Here is a 4855-nt window from a genome sequence, read left to right on the forward strand (position 1 = left end):
CCTCTTTATATTTATGCCACTAGAGGGAGTTCCAGAAAAAAAAAATCACTGCATGTAAGAGATATTGACTGCACTTACTGAGGGGTTACTGTGTAGAATTCACAGCTCACAGGGACTCATTCATGGAATTCTCATGACAGCCCTGATGAAGTGGATGATATTGTCCCCCCACTCACTAGCGGGAAAGCCAGGGTATAGTGGAGTATACGACTTTGTGCAGGACCAGGCGCAGTGGCTCAAACCTATAATCCCAGCACTTTGGGAGGCCGAGGCAGGAGGCTCAGGAGGTCAGAAGTTCAAGATCAGCCTGGCCAACATGGTGAAACCCCATCTCTACTAAAAATACAAAAATTAGCTGGGCGTGGTGGCATGTGCCTGTAATCCCAGCTACTCAGGAGGCTGGGGCAGGAGAATAGGTTGAACCTGTGAGGCAGAGGTTACAGTGAGCTGAGATCGTGCCACTGCACTCCCACCTGGGCAACCAAGTGAGGCTTCATCTCAAAAAAAAAAAAAAATACTGGGGGGCTGGGCACGGTGGCTTAAGCCTGTAATCCCAGCACTTTGGGAGGCCAAGGCGGGTGGATCACAAGGTCAAAAGATCAAGACCATCCTGGTCAACATGGTGAAATCCCGTCTCTACTAAAAATATTTTTTAAAATTAGCTGGGCATGGTGGCATGTGCCTGTAATCCCAGTTACTCGGGAGGCTGAGGCAGGAGAATTGCCTGAACCCAGGAGGTGGAGATTGTGGTGAGCCAAGATCACACCATTGCACTCCAGCCTGGGTAACAAGAGCAAAACTCCGTCTCAAAAAAAAAAAAAAGTGGGGCATGGTGGCAAGTGTCTGTAATCCCAGCTACTCCGGAGGCTGAGGCAGAAAAATTGCTCGAACCTAGGAGCTGGAGGTTGCAGTGAGCCAAGATAGATCATGCCATTGCACTCCAGGGCAACGCAACAAGACTCTGTCTCAAAAAAAAAAAAAAAGAAAAAAAAAAGAAAAAAAAGGAGCTGACCTTAGTAGACTGATATTCATTGCTAAATTACATGTAAAAGTGAAAAGGTTGAAAATGATGCCCTCACATTTATCAATTTGTGCCTTTAGCTAACTGGAATATAGCTGCAATACAACTAGAATATATAACTCATGAAGGCAAGAATCCATCTTTTATAATCAGGGCCTAATATAAAGTATGACACATAGCATTTGCATTTAAATATGTATTGATTTAAATTAATTGAGTACATTTCGCTTCAACCTAGTAAAAATAGATATTCAAAAAACTGAAACAGCCTAAATGTCTTGGGAAGCTACTTAACGATATTATATTCGTGCAATAAAATATTGTAAGCTGTATAAAAATAACGGGTTTTATTTAGGTACTAATAAGGAAAAAATGTCAAGATAAATTGTTACCATTTACGTAAAACAGGTGGGAGGAGGGAGAAGGAAGGATGTGTGAGTGCTACCTTCAGTCCTCACAGGCAGTGACTTTTGTGGATCGCCCTCTAGTGGCATATATACAAATATGGAAGGATTTAGAGAAAATACAGATTGGCTTTGAATGCCTGAGATTTTCAAAGTATACTACTTTATAAGAATCAATTTTTATTGTTTTAATTTTTTTGAGATACGGTCTCACTCTGTCGCACAGGCTGGAGTGCAGTGGCACAATGAAAGCTCACTGCAGCCTCTCTCTCCTGGGCTCAACAGGCCCATGTCAGCATGCCCAGCTAAGAATCAATTTTCAAAAGTACAAAAAAGCTATGTTATATATTAATGTGGAATTATGCATTAAGTGGACAATAGAAATTAGAGAATGTGTCTATTATCACTTCTGATAACAGATAAATAATGCAAAGATATATATTTTACACATTATCTGGAAAAGCTTATACAGTACTGTTGCTGGTTTTCTATGTAGGAAAGCTACCATTTATTGAGCGCTTACTATTTCACATATGGCAGCATATTTTAAAAATTACCACCCACTTTCATTGTATTCAGTGTGTCATTTTGAATATATTACTGTGTACATGGTCTGTCACTGGACATGGTGAGAGATGCAGATTTCAGATTAAGTTGAAATTATTGAGAACAGCAACACTAGAGGTAAACTGAGCTGGGTGTGGCTCAGCCTATAATCCAAACACTTCAGGAGGCTGAGATGGGAGGATCACTTGAGTCCAGGAGTTTGAGACCAGCCTGTGCAACACAGCAAGACCCCATCTCTAAAAAAAGGAAAGAAAAAGTTTCAATTTAGCAAGGCATGGTGGCACATACCTGTAGTTTTAGCTACTTGAGAGGTTGAGGCATAAAGATCGCTTGAACCTGGGAGATCAAGGCTGCAGTGGGCCCTGATCATGCCCCTGCTCTCCAGCCTATGTGACAGAGAGAGACACTGTCTCAAAAGAAAAAGAAAAAAGAATACTTGCAAGATCACATAACATATGCTATACAAAATCAATTAAAATAACATTTAAAGGCTGAGCGCCATAGCTCACACCTGTAATCCCAGTGCTTTGGGAAGCCAAGGTGGGCGGATCACAAGATCAGGAGTTCAAGACTAGCCTGACCAATATGGTGAAACCCCATACCTACTAAAAATACAAAAATTAGCTGGCATGGTGGCACGCACCTGTAGTCCCAGCTAATGGGGAAGCTGAGGCAGGAGAATCACTTGAACCCAGGAGGCAGAGGTTGCAGTGAGTCAAGACTGCCCCACTGCTCCTCAGCCTGGGCGACAGAGCAAGACTCCATTTCAAAAAAACAAATAAATAAATAACATGTAAGTGCTGAAAGAAATGAGCAGCCCACGGTGATACAGGGTGGATTCACTTCTTGGACACATCACCTTTGCCCAAAGACCATGTCAGCCAAATGACTGCTCTCACAACTCCAGGAATCCTCCCATTTCAGGAGATTTGAGGCAGTTGAGGGCATGGAAGTAAATAAGTTGAGCTCATCAGAGGCCTTGTATTGTGGTGGTTACAAGAGCCAGTTCTAGGACTAGAAAGCCTGGCTTGAAATCCCAGCTCCGCCACTCCCCAGTGGTGTGACTTTATTAAGTTCTTTTACCTCTTTTACCTTCTCATCTGTAAGACATGAGGGATAATACTTTAATTTTTTTTTTGTTATTGTGAGGATTAAAGGTATTTATGTAAGTAAACCCCTTAGAACTGTGACACATAGAAGATCTCAGTAAGGTGATTAGTTTTTTTATCGTTGTTTTCAGAGATGCTATGATTTCTCCAAAGGGGCTGTGACCGGCTGGCTCCTGACCCTCTCTGTTCCCACATGCCTCCATCTTCATTCTGATCTCCCATCCAGCTTTGACGGCTTGCTTGGTGCTAGACAATTACACACACCCTAATGCCCCCAAACCCTGCCTACAAACATCTTGTGCATAATTCTTCTACCTGAATATGTGTCAGGGAGAAAGAGCATCCCAGGACATTTTAGGTTTTTGAAGGAGAAAATCCCCACTTGGTAAAAAGCCAGGGATCCACAGCGGCCACTTTTTTCACGGGATTCACCCCACCAATCTTGACTTTCAACCATACGGCACCAGAGTAGCCAAATATTGCTTGTGCCAAAATGCTAGCTTCCTTGCAGGTGAAAGAATAAGTAGTTCCCAAACTCACCTGACCAGAATCTGTCCTTCTAACTTCTTATGCCTATCTCGGACAAGAGCAGAAATGCATGTCTCAGCTGTGTTTCTACCTCTTGCTGCCCAACACAAATTTTTGGGTTGCCCAATATAATTTTTTGTGATGATGGAAATGTTCTATATTTGTGTTGTCTGATGAGATAACCAGTAGCTGTAGTGTTATTGAGCATTTGAAAGATGGCTAGCGTAATCACGGAACCAAATTTTAAATTTTATTTAATTGTAATTAATTTTAAGTGGCCATTTGCAGGTAGTGATTGCTGCATTGGACAGCATGGCTCTAAATTGAGTCTTTTTTCTTATTTGATGAAGCACACTTGCCTTAAGATTATTTTTGAAGAAGTGTATTTTTGGAATCCAGTACCAATGCTGGTTTCACCCTTGCAGTTCTCAGCTGAGCCCAAAGGTGAGAGAAAGGTCCTTCTCCATTCCAGATCTCACTCTCCCCCGGGACACTGAGGAAACTGGCAAGCGATGCAAAGGCTGGAGAGCATGTCCTATATCCTGGTTCTGTCCCTGCTGCCTACGTTGACTGACACAGTTCCTTGCTGTCCCTGCTGGTCTCCCTTCCTCTACCCTTGCCTCTCTGAGCACTCCGACACTCAACTCACAACTTTCCTAAAAACATGCTTTGGAGACAAGAAACTAACAAATCCCAAGTGATCCAAAACATATACAAACATACTGAAGGGAGTTGGGATTTGCAGTAGGAAAAAGGGAGGTTAGACATCAAGAAGAATGGTCTGGTGATGACAGTTGTGAGACAATAGAAATAGGAATAAAAATCTAAGTTTTATTTCCTTTTTTAAGAATCAGTAAAATTCCTCCCTTTTGATTATTTGGTAGGGCTGGGTGGATTGGAGGAATCTTGCATGTTTCATGAACAAGCCTCTTCCTAAGGTCCTGTAAGTGATCCTTCCCCACTGATTAGGCCCTAGAAAACCCTTCAGAGGCTGGATCTCCAGGAAGGAGTGGGGGAGGAAAGCCCAGTACCAGGCAGCCTCTGCTCCATTGCTCTGAGGGGATGGGGAAGGCAGACCCTGGTCATCCCGTCAGTCTGTAGCCCTTTTGTGTGAGTGCCTGGCAAGGGTGACGTGGGGCTGTTCCTACAGGCACAGCTGCATCACTGACCAGAGTGGAGGCAGGGCCCAGGCACACTGCCCTCCCAGATCTTCCATCGGGCTTTTC

This window comes from Callithrix jacchus, chromosome 4 (assembly GCF_049354715.1).
Source record: "Callithrix jacchus isolate 240 chromosome 4, calJac240_pri, whole genome shotgun sequence".
NCBI classification, from domain to species: Eukaryota; Metazoa; Chordata; class Mammalia; order Primates; family Cebidae; genus Callithrix; species Callithrix jacchus.